The sequence below is a fragment of the Pediculus humanus genome, genomic scaffold (genome assembly GCF_000006295.1).
Source record: "Pediculus humanus corporis 1103172108284 genomic scaffold, whole genome shotgun sequence".
NCBI classification, from domain to species: Eukaryota; Metazoa; Arthropoda; class Insecta; order Psocodea; family Pediculidae; genus Pediculus; species Pediculus humanus.
Window position 1 is genome coordinate 495473 of NW_002987853.1, and position 12656 is coordinate 508128.

Below are 12656 nucleotides of genomic sequence, written 5' to 3' on the forward strand. Positions count from 1 at the left end.
CCGCGTTTTTCCATTTTTTTTTTATTCCTCTCCCCCTCCCTTTCTTCCTTTCCTCTCGGAAACTTTCGGGAAAAACAACGGAAAATTTTTCCAAAATGGACACGTGATAATAATAATAATAAATTAATTATTTGATTTGTTCTTATTGTTATTGTTAAAAAGAAGAAATTCTGCAATTACATTGTTGCCAACCCAAACCGTGTTTTGTTTGTTATCATTTGTGTTATCAGTTGTGTACGTAATTGAAATAATTTTTTTATTTTTCTTGAAAATAACTTTATTATTATTAAATGTGACGGAAAAAAAAGGAAAAAGGAAAAAAGAAAAAAAGGAAAAATTATTCTTAATGGTTTTTTTTTCGAGCGGGGGTAGGAAAAAAAAAACGAAAAACATTCTCCAGGCGGTGATTTTTCCCTTAACGGTTGTAAATCATTTTCAATCTCAGATGAAAAAAAAAAAAAATCAAAAAGGGGATGTTTACAATTCTCTCCTCATCTCTCTCTCTTTTTTTTTTCGAATTTCTCCCCATAACTTTCTCTCTCTCTCTCTCTTTTTCTCTCGGTTATTATCATCCTTCTTACTTTTTCCCGGGTAACAAAATGACTTTAAAAAAAAAAAAAAGAAAATTGACTCAATTAATATATAAAAAAATTTTTTTTCTTTCCAGGTTTATCATCATCATCATTATTATTATTATTATCAACATCGACGGGATTACAACAATGAAACGTACTGGAAAACGTAGGAAAATAAATAAATCGTGTGAGAAAAAGAAAAAAATCAAATTTGAAAAAAACGAAAAAATATAATGAATTTAAAAAAAAAAATTTGAATCGTGATTAAATAATAATAATAATAATAATATTAGTAATAATAATAATAATAATAATAGAAGAAGAAGAAGATGAAAAGAAAAAACTATAAAATTTTATCGTCCGTCGTTTTATTTATTTTATTATTATTCGATTATTCGACTGGAATTCCAGGTGAGTTTAATACGTAATTATTTAATTTTCAAAAAGAAAAGAAAAGGAAAAAAGATGACGTCATTCATTTATTAAAATTAACGTATCCCTTTCTCTCTCGTCCGCCCTCACTCCCCCCTCCAGACCGATCAAAAAAACAAATTTTTTTCTTTTCTTTTCGTTGTTGGTTTGTTTTCTTTTTATTTTGTTTATTGTTTGTTGTTTGTTATTTGTTTTTTTAATTTAAAAAAGAAAAAGGTAAGATAAGAGAGGGGAGGGAGGAAGAGAGGAAGGATGAGAAACCTTAAAAGGTTTTACATCAATTTTTTTTTTGTTTTTAAGGGTTGGTAACAATTAAATTTATAAAAAAATATTTTTTTATTTTTATTTTTTTTAATTAAAATTTATAAAAAAAAAGTTTTAAAAAAAATTCTTTACTTTTTTGTCCGTTAAAAAAATTTTATTGATATTAATAATAATAATAATAATAATAATAATAATAATAATAATAACAACGAATATTGAAAAGTTTTTTAATTTTTTTTTTTTATTAATTCTAGTTACACGTTCAAAAAAAAAAAAAGTTTTCAAACAATTATTCGATTGATGTTAAATTTACAAAAAAAAAAAATTTTTTTTTATTTTGTTTCCTTTTTGTTTTATTTTTTATTTTCCTTTGACTTATTATTATTATTATTTTTTTTATCTTATCCTCGTTTTGGTGTTTTCCTTTGGCAAACTTTTTTTCTTTTATTCCTTTAATAAATTTCTTTTTCTCTTTTACTTTTTTTTATTGTTAAATTTAGATTTTATTGAAAAATTTTTTAAAAAAAACTTTTTCCCGCCTTTCTTTTTGTTATCGAATTTTTATTATTTAACCGCCACCTATTTCCGTTTCCGTTTAAATTTTTATTTACATTTTAGACTTATTATTATTCGTTGTGTAAAAAAAACAAATAATAAAAAAAAGAATTACTTACTACCACCCTAACGCTAAAAAAAAAAAAAAATTTTTTTCTTACGTAAATTAAAATTCTCAAAGGATTTTTTTTCTCTTCCTCTCTCTCCCTCTCTCTCCCTCTCTCTCCCTCTCTCTCTCTCTCTCTCTTCCGTTCACGTTCGAAATTAAAAAAAAAAAATTTTTTTTTTTTTGTGTTATCAGAAATTAAATACGACAAAAAAATAAAAAAAATACCACGGTTAGATTATAAAACTTTGTTAAATAGAATTACAATCTTATCATTTGTTATCACAAAAAAAAAAGTTTTCCAGTAAAATATATTACAAAAAAAAAAAAAATTATTTAAACATGAAAACGTGTACATCGTACCGGATGTAGAGAGGAAAAAAAAAACAAAGATCGAGAATGAAAATGTTATTAAAGTTAGAAAAGAATGTATGAGAGAGAGAGGGGGGGGAAAGGACGTTGACTTCAGTGGCAGAAATAACGGATGAAACAACTTGAGTGGAAATTTATTTAATGTATCAAAAGAAACAAAATTTGAATCATTTCCTCTTTCATCCTCCTTTCAATTTTATAAAATTTCCCTTACCCCCTCCCTTCCCCTCCTCCTCTTTCCTTTTTGTCTTGCCCTCGCCGTCACCGCCTCCGCCACCGACAACGACCGACACCGACCGCCGAAAGCAAAAAAAAAAAAAAAATTTCAACTCTCGTCTGTCTACCTTACTTACCTTTTAATAATAATAATAATAATAATAAAACGTGATAAGATACTTGAAATGATCGAAGACGTTATCGCTCGTGTCTCATCGGTAGAATAAAACAAAAAAAAAAAATTTAACAAACAAACAAACAAACAAACGAACAATCGATCGATCGACTGGAAACGATATCGATAAAACCCACCCCGGGAAAAAAAATTAAAAAAACGATGACATTATCAATTATTATTATTATTATTCGGTGGTATCTTATTACGTCACGCGTAACATCACTTCGTTAACATTATTATTATTATTTAATTGATAGAAATAATAAACAAAATGACGTCACGTAGTTCTTATTTAATAATCGGACGTAATGTATATTCACGTTATTACCTATTTCGTATTAAACAACGTTGTTGTGTGCATATCCGTTTTCGATATGAATAATATCCGTTGGAATCGTATGACGTTTCCGTTTCCGCTTCCGTTTCCTTTTATTTTATCATCAGAAAACAATTTAATTATATTTTATTTTATTTATTACGTGAAAAAAAAGAAAAATTTCTACACACACACACACAATATTTGATCGTTTCCATTTACAATTAAAAAAAAAAGTAACAATTAAATTCATTTTTTTTCCTCCTACTATCGCAATAATAATAATAATAATAATAATAATAATAATAATAATAATAATAATAATAATAATAATGATAATAATACGGGTTATAAAAAAAAATTTTCTTTTTTTTTTTTTAATTTCACCTCTGGAAAATTTTTTCATTTTTTTTTCATTTTTTTTTTTTGAACTCCAATAAATAAAGTTAACTCGTGTAATTTTTATTTTTATTTTTTTAATATCTAAATAGTTGTTCGTGCTCGGAAAAAAAATTATTATTATCATTATTATCATTATTATTATCATTATTATTATCATTCTTATTATTATTATTATACCGAGTAAATATTTAAATGCAACAAAAAAATAATTCGGACGATGCGTTTTTTTTCCACCGTTTTTTTTTTCTTGTTATATATTTTTATTTAATTGCCTTAAAGTCGAATATATATTATCATTTGTTTTTTTTTGTTACCGTAATAAAATAATAATAATAAAAAATTCAATTTTTATTATTTATTACTTACGGTTAACAAAAAATAAAAAAAAGAAACTGAGACGGATAAATTTTTTTTTTTGTTTTTGTTTTAATGCAGCAAAACAATTTTTTTTTGTTTAAACAAACAAACATTTAAGAATAAGAAAATGAAAAATAAAAAAAAAACAAAAAACGAAACTGAAATCATTAAAAGTACTTAATATTGATTTAATCGTGACAATAATAGAGAGAGAGAGAGAGAGAAACTTGCAGATAGAAATAAAGAAAAAAACGAACGTTAAAGAAAGAGTAAAAGTGACAGAAAAAGACGGAAAGAAAACGGAAAATGACAGATAGATACTAAATAAAGAAAAAGACAAAGATAGAAAGAGAGAGAGAGAAAGGAAAAAAGAAAGAAAGCGAGAGAAAAAGACAGAAAGAAACAGAAAGAGGAAGACAAAACAGCGTATTAATTAACAAATAATAACTCGTAAAATATCATTAAAAATATAATTTTTTTTTTTTTTTTTAAAAACCTTATTACGCCCCTGAAAATTTTTTTTCTTTTAATAATCATCAAAAGTTTTATATACGAAAAAAAAATTTTTTTTTATTTACCTTATTATTTCTATAACGTTTAAATTCTTTTCTAAAAAAAAGAAAATTTTCTCATCGATTCGTTTTTTTTTACAAAATAAAAAAAAAATAAAAATTCCAGTCGTTTCTTGCCCTGGAACACATAAAGATACGAATTCGGAAAACCCCCTTCCTCGCCTTCTTCTTCTTCTTCCTCTTCTTCCCCGCTTCCCCCCGGGTAGGTTGATTCTCCAACTCATTAATCGTTTTTTTTTTTCTTCTTACCCTTCTTTTCAAGTATATACACAAAACGCTTTTAAATTTAATTTTTATTAACTTTCGAGATTTTTTTTCTTTACCCTTTCTTTCCACCCTTTCCATACCCTTCCTTTACCTTTCCCTTACCTTTTCTTACCTTCTTTTTTTTTTTTAATTTCCGTCGTTTTTATTCATAAAAAAAAAAATAAATAAATAAATAAATAAAAACAAATTTTATTATTATTATCATTATCTCCATTAAATCGCGTGTATAATTTTTTTTTTTAAAAAATACTGTTTATTACTTTCAATAATAATAATAATATTTAAATAATTTATTAAACGGTACAGAAAGAAAATTTTAAATAAAAACAAGGACTCGAAGATCGACCAATGAGAAAAAAGAATTTAATTCGTCACCAATGACATTTAACCAATGAGAAAAAAGAACCTGATTTCACATCGTTCTCATTGGTCATTCGCGAAACGAAATCGCTCGATATCGACCAATCAATTAATTTTTTCGTATTGTCACGTGATAAACATTTTTATCGTTACCGTAAATAATAATAACGATAAAACGTTAGAAATTTTTTTTTCTTTTCGTTTGATTTTTTCACGTGACGAAACGGGAGGAGGGGAAAAAAATTAATTAATTAATTAAATTTGAAATTAATTAAAAGGAAATAAAAAAAAAGGCAAAAAAGGGACAAAATTCCAGGAACGACAGCGTTGTAACTTTTTTTTTATTTTGAAAAAATATTAATTGATAATAATTAATATTTTATTTTAATCATTTTCGTAACGAATTTTTTTCTCTCCAGTTATTTTTTCCAGAAAAGGAGAGGAGGGGAGGGGAGGGAAAGGGGAGAGGGTTGAATCGAGATGGAAATAAGAGGGAATTTTACATTATCTAAATGAAAAAAAAAAGAGAGAAAAAAATGGTTGAAGTTAAAATTTAGTTTTTGCGTTCATTGATAGTAATTTTATCGCCTATCAGGTGTTTGATGTTTAGTTTGAAAGTTAAAAAAAAAAATGTTAAAGGTAAAAAAAAAAGAAATAATGCGATTGAATTAAAAGCTTGAAAGAGAGTGAAAAAGAGAGAGAGAGATAGTAAAAAAGAAAAAGAAGATGGAAAAAAAAGGTGTTTGCGTTGTTAACTCCAAAAAAAAAAAAAACCGTTAACGTTTATTTTTGATGTCGTTTTTAACTTTTTTTTTTTTTTTTTTTAAATTTAATCGAAACTTTAAAACCTTCTGCTCGATTCACTTTTTTTTTTTTTTATTATCCAAGAGTTAAAAACTATAAAATCCAAATCAAATTCATAAATTTTAACCTTTTTTTCATTTCATCCTTTTTTATTCTCACCACCGACCGCCATTTTTTTTTTTTTAATAAAACAATTTTTAAAAATAAAATAAAATCAATTGACACTACTACGTAAATATTTAAAAATCCTTTTTTTTAAAATGGAATTCCAGGTTTTCTCCCCCCCTCCACTCCTTTTTTTTATCCCTTTTTTCAAATTTTTTTTTTAATTACCTGACGACGAGGATTCGATCCCGAAGGAGGAAAATGTTTTTTTTTAGTTTGATGAAATAAAACAATTTATCCACGTAATTTTTATGACTTAATTTTCTAAAAAAGGAAAGTTTCATTCTCCTTTACCCTTCCTCCATCCTTCCCTTCCCCTTCAATAAAATAAAATTTTATATTTTCATCCTCTCTCTCTCTCCCCACTTCCCCCCTCGCTCCCTCCTCACGTTTAACCCACGCGTTTTTCTTCTTTTGTTTTTCAAACTTTTTCTCTTTTTCCCAGGTAAATTAAATACCATAAAACGATCAAAGAATGATATTAACTCACTTATTATTATTATCATTATTATTATTTACATAACTTTTTTTTTATGTAATATTTGATCGTAGAGATGAATAAAAGTGTGGGGGAAGGGAAGATAGGAAAAAAGGAAAAAATGGCGGTCGTTTTAATTAAATAAAACATAAAAAGAAGAAGAAGAAAGGAGTAATAAAACATGTTTAAAAAAAAAGAAAATGTCAATTTGAATAAAATCGATAACTATTTCCGGTTTCGTAAAAAAAAAAAATAAATTTCCAAAGAAAAAAAAAAAAAAAGAAAAAATTAAATTTTTATGTGAAAATATTTTTCAATTTAACCTTTTACCCTTTCAACTTTTTCTTTTTAAAAAAAAAAACTAATAAAATTTAATGTCTTAAAAAAAAAAAAAAATTTATAATAAATTATTTTTAAATTATTATTATTATTATTTTTATTATTATTATTATTTTTGTTACTGCTACTACGAAGGAGGATGTGAAAAAATAAAAATTTAAACGTCATTTCCGGTTTTTGACAATAAAATAAAATAAAAAAATCATCGACATCCGCGCGTCATTTTTTTTTTTCGTACTTTTGTTTCGTCGTGTCTCTTATCTCTTATCGGTTTTTTGGATACTTTAACCTTTGACCCGGTCAAAAATTTTAATTAAAATTAAAAAATAAAAAAGGAAAAAAAATGACGAAAAAATTATTTAATTTTTTTTCCCCCATTATTCGCATCGATTTAAAATCACATTTATAGAAAAAAAAAATTATCATTATTAATTTAATTAGATGAATGACGATAATGATGATGATGATAATAATAATAATAAATTAAAAATCATCCAGGCATGTTTAATATTAAATCTGAATGAAAAGAAATAAAAAAATAAAAATTTTACCAGGCGACAAACACCGTAACTGGAATTAAAATTTTTCCTTTTTTTTTATTTGAATAAATTGAAAAAAATATAATAAAAAATCTTTTTTTAATCTTCCGAGAGATTAAATTAAATAATTTAAACTATAAAAAACAAAAACCCGTTTCCGGTTTTAAAAATATATATAAAATTTTACAAATTTTACAAACAATAAAAAAAAAAAAAAAAAGGTGGTCGTTAAAACAATTTGTAAACGAACACGTGGTTCTTTCGTTTCTAAATTTATTTAAATCATAGTCACTTAATTTAATTCGACTTTTTAAAAACCCCTCCTACTCCTTCCCACATCCAAAAAAAAAAAACAAAATGGCGACGGTGAAAAAAAAATAAAAATTTTCGGCAATGATTAAAATTTTTTTTTGTGGTTTCGAACCCACGCGCGTTCGCTAAACTTCAATAATGATGACGTCATTAAATAAAATAATAATCAAATATGGCGTCGCGTCGTTTACGGGCGGTTTAATAAAAAAAAAAAAAAAAATACGTTTAAGAAAGTAATAAATTTTTTATTTATTTATTATTATTATTAATTCGTACGTTTCATCTATTTTCGTACAATTTCCTTTTCATCTTTCTCTTTCTCTTTTCTTCTTTTTTATATTTCCCGCGACGTATTTCTCTCTCTTTCTCCCTCTCTCTCTCTATCTAAAAGATTTAACAATTTAATTTAGCAATAATTTTCCCCGGGAAAAAAGAAAGAAAAAAAAATGTGAAAGCGCGGAAAAGTTTAATTGGAATGTCAAAAAATGTCTGACTGTTAAAGGTGAATTGTGGTTCTTCTTCTTCTTCTTCTTTCTCTTTCGTCCTAAAATCTTATGTCAGCATCTTAGGAGACGCCAGGGAGGTAATAAATAACCTTTTAAGGTCCAAAACCTGAACAAAATAAGGAAAAACGCAATATGGGGGAGCCGAGTAGTCCAAAAAAAAAAAAAAAAAGGAAAAAAAAAAGGAAAAGAAAAAGAAGAAAAGAAGAAGAAAGAAAATTCATTTTCATTCTTTAATTCACTTCCTTTGTAATTTTCTTTACTTTCACGTTTTTCCTTCTCTCTCTCTCTCTCTCTCTCTCTTTCCCTCTCTCTCTCCCCTTCTCTCGCTTTCTCCTTTTAAATCTTTTAACACGTTTTTCAACATTTTTTTTTTTTTGAAATTTACAAACAATTTTTCCGAGTTTATTTTTTACCATTTGTCACCACCATTTTCCCGCTCTACTTTGGAAAAACCGCAAATACTCGTGTTAAAACCGGAAATAATAAAATAAAATAATATTTGCATGAATTTCTTACCCGAAACAAAAAAATAAAATTAAACGTTATCATTATTTTATTTCCGGTTTGGTTTTAAAAACCCGGTTCGAAGTAGTACTTTTTCAAAGCGAAATAATAATAATAATAATAATAATTTATTTTTTTCGGTAGTAGCGTGTAATGTCTGAAAACAGGAAAAAAAAAAAAAAGAAAGTTTTCGTTTACATTTTGAAATTGAATTTTCACTTCGTACAAATAAAGTTTTTGACACGGGATATCATCGCAACGGACGTAACAATTTTCATTTCCCACATTTTTTTTTTTTACTTTTTTCCTTTTTCTCCCAATTTTTTCTTTTTTTTGTCCCTCCCTCCCCTTTTTTTTTTGTTTCGTATTACTTTCGGAAAAAATAAGTAGCTGGAAAAGAAAGAAAGAAAGAAAGAAAGAAGGGTAAATTTAAAAAATCTATTGTTTTTTTTTTTTATCGAGTAGGTATAAAAACTACGCGTCATCTAGAAATTATTCTAACATAAAAAAAAAAGCCCCGTAATAAATTATATAACGATTCTATATATCGCCATATTTTTTTTTCTTCTCATTTTTTACCCCCGCCATCGCTACCACCACCACCACCGCCACCATTACCACCGCCATTACCACCTTCCATATCACTTCACATTACACTTTTTTCTTTTTCCCTCAAGTTTGAACCTCCTCGACTTTTTCTTTTTCTTTTCTCTTTCTTTTCCTGTCTCTATATCAATCCCTTTAAAAAAAAAAAAAACTTCCCTAATTTTTTTTTTTTTTTAAAGTTTTTGAAGTGAAGTAAAAATGAAAGATGCTTCTAACTCCTTTTTTTTTCACTGGCTCGAATCCAATTCAATGAAAAATTTTTATTCCTTTTTTTTTTATCCTTTTTCTTCGAGCTTTTCTTCCTTCCTTCTTTCTCTTTTTCCCCCTTTCCACCATTTATCCTTCCTTCTTTTTTATTTTTATTTTTATCATTTTATCAATTTCTCTTTTCTTCTTCTTCTTTCCTTTTCTTTCCTCTTCCTTTTTTCTTTCTTTCCTCTTTTATTTCTCGTTTTTTTTTACTCCTCCTTTTCCTCCTTACGCCCCTCGATTTTTTTTCCTTCATTCTTTTTTTTTCTCCCTCTTAAGACTAATAGTATAAAGCTCTTAACATTGAAAATTGATAAATTTCGTTTTGTTAAAAGGTAAAATTTTAAATTGAATAACCTTCTAAAAACTTTCACTGGTTTGAGAAAGAAAAAAAAAAAGGAGAGAGGGAAGGAGAGGAATGAAGCATGAAAGGATGAAAGGAAAAAAAAAACCACGTGAATGTTTAAACAAGACGCAAGGAAAAAAATGGGGGGAGGGGGCTGTAAAATAGTTTTAAAAAAAAAAATTTAAGAGTAATTTATGAGGAGACAATAGATCTGTCTCTCCTGTAAAGAAAAAAAAGAAAAAAATGGCGATATGATTTATTAATATCATTATTAAATTTGTTTATTTTTATTTTTTTATAATAATCAATCGAAAAAGTAAATTTTTTCCATTTCCTTTCCCCCCTCTTTTTTTTTAATTATTATTATTATTATTATTATTATTATTATTGATATTAACAAGAGAAAAAAAATTTAATTAATTAATTTAATTTTTCTGTTTAAAAAAAAAATATGTCAAAAAATTTTCTTATAAAATAGATCACGGTACCGTAAGGTAAACATAAGCAAAATTGGGTAATTAAAATTTCGTTTTTTTTGTTTTTTTCAAAAGGTACGTTTTCATTCGCGCGCGCTAAAAGAAATTAAAAATGAATTTTTATGATTGGTCGAATCGTCGAGTTCGTTAATTAATGTATAATATTTTTGTCACGTTAAATTTACCGTGAAAATAAAATAAAAAATTATCAATCAATTATTTATTTATTTTAAAAAAATTTTATTTTCCCGCCATTTTGTTTTTTTTTTTACGTTTTATAAAAAAGTCCGGCTTCGTGTACGAGAAAAATTTACGTACTCGGTTTCGAAAAAAAAAAAATTTTCTTTTTATGTTTTTTTAATGATTACGAAAAAGATGATGATGATAACGAGCGTTACGCGGTGAAAAAAAAACTACGAGAATGATAATAATAATAAACAATAAACAAAATTTTATTTTTTTTTAAATTGACTTATTTTCATTAAATTTTTTTTTCCTGCGAGTTTTTTTCTTTTTTTCACGAGTAACTTGGGATACGAGATTATTATTATTATTATCATTATATGTTTATCTTTCTCTATGACTTTATGAAAATGAAAAAAAAAAAATAAAAATTATATTTACACAGAGAGTTACTACAAAACGACGTCGTTTTTTTCAAAAAAAAAAAACTCATCGCATTAAAAACATATCAAAGTAATAATAATAATAATAATGATAATGATAATAATAATTATTATTATAATTTAAATAATATAAAATGTTTTTTTTTGTCGTTTTATTAAGAGAAAATTTTTAAATAAATAAATATTTAAGAAAAAAATTTTTTTTTTGTTGTTACCGACATTAGTTTAATTATAATTCGAATTCGTTTCTCTCTCTATCTCTCTCTCTTTCTCTCTCTTATTTTTCTCATTCGAATATTTTTTTTTTTTTATTGAAAAAATGAAAATTATTTAAACAGAATAAAATTTAAAAAAAAAAAAAAAACTAATTTTATTTTTAAATTTTTTTTTTGATTTAAAAAAAAAGGAAAAATTAACATTACAAACATTTTTTTTTTCATTTTCCCGTGTAAAAAGTTTTTTTTTTTTTTTTTTGAAAACTAGAAAATTAGGGATTTTAAATTAATAATTATACCACAGGATCGTAATAAGAATTTCATAAACTTTAAAAAACGTTTCAAAAACTTTTTTTTTTAATTTTTATTTTTTGACTTTTTGAAAATTTATCGTTAGAAAAAAAAACGAAAAAACAAATGTAATTGTTAAAATTTTATTTTTTTAATATATTCCATCATCATTATTATCATTATTATATTTTTCTTTAATATTGTAATTAAATTTTTTTTTTTTTAACAATAAGAAAAAAAATTTAATTGCAATTTTTTTTTTGAAGTGGAAATAATTCGTTTTTTTTCTTTTCCAAGGATGAAAAGTTTATAATTTAAATTTTTTTTTTTTTTTTAACCTTTTATTCAAAATTATTTGCATAAATTTGCAATCAATTGATTTTTCCTGGTTTTGATGAATTGTTCCTTCTCCTACCATCACCACCACCACCGCCCTATCACCCTCGCCATCCTCACCAATATTTATTTATTCCTTTTTTTTTCTCTCTCTCTCTCTCTTTTTTCATCCATTTTGTTTCTCTTTTCGTTTTTTTTTTTTTTTTTTTTATGATTTAACTACATTGAATTTTTTTCTTCCTTCCTTTTTATTTTTATTCTAATAACGACGTGAAAAAAAAAAAAATAATAATAATAATAAAAGTGAAATTCGATTTTCGGTACGACGAAATATGTTGATATATTTATTAAAAAAACCCCCCCCCTCTCTTCGTTTTATTCTTTAAATACATTAAACGAATTAATTTATTTACTCTATGATATTTTTTCCCGTATTAAACATAAACAATAAACATTCGACTACTTAACGATTTTATTCGACCAATAAGAATTTTCGATTAACAAAGCAATTAACGCGATTGGTTTCTTTAACGCATTATTAATTCCTTACTTTTTCTCATAAGATAAACATAAGCGAAACAGTTTTTTTAAAATTCAAAATTGTCGTTATAATGAAATCAAAAACAAAAAATTTCTTTTTTTTTTATTTTAAATTTTAAAAATTGATTTTTCGATCGGAAAACTCGCTTTAGTAAAAAAAAAAAATGACGTCATATTTAATGACGTTTATCTTTAAACTATTAAATATTATTATTTGTTTTTTACGTACATAAAATTTTATCGATGAGGGAAAAGAAAGAAAGAAAGAAAGTAAGGAAAAAAAACGGAAATTTTCCTTTTTTTCCTTTTCTTTGTTTGTTTGTTTGCCGTTGTTGTTATTATTATTATTTTT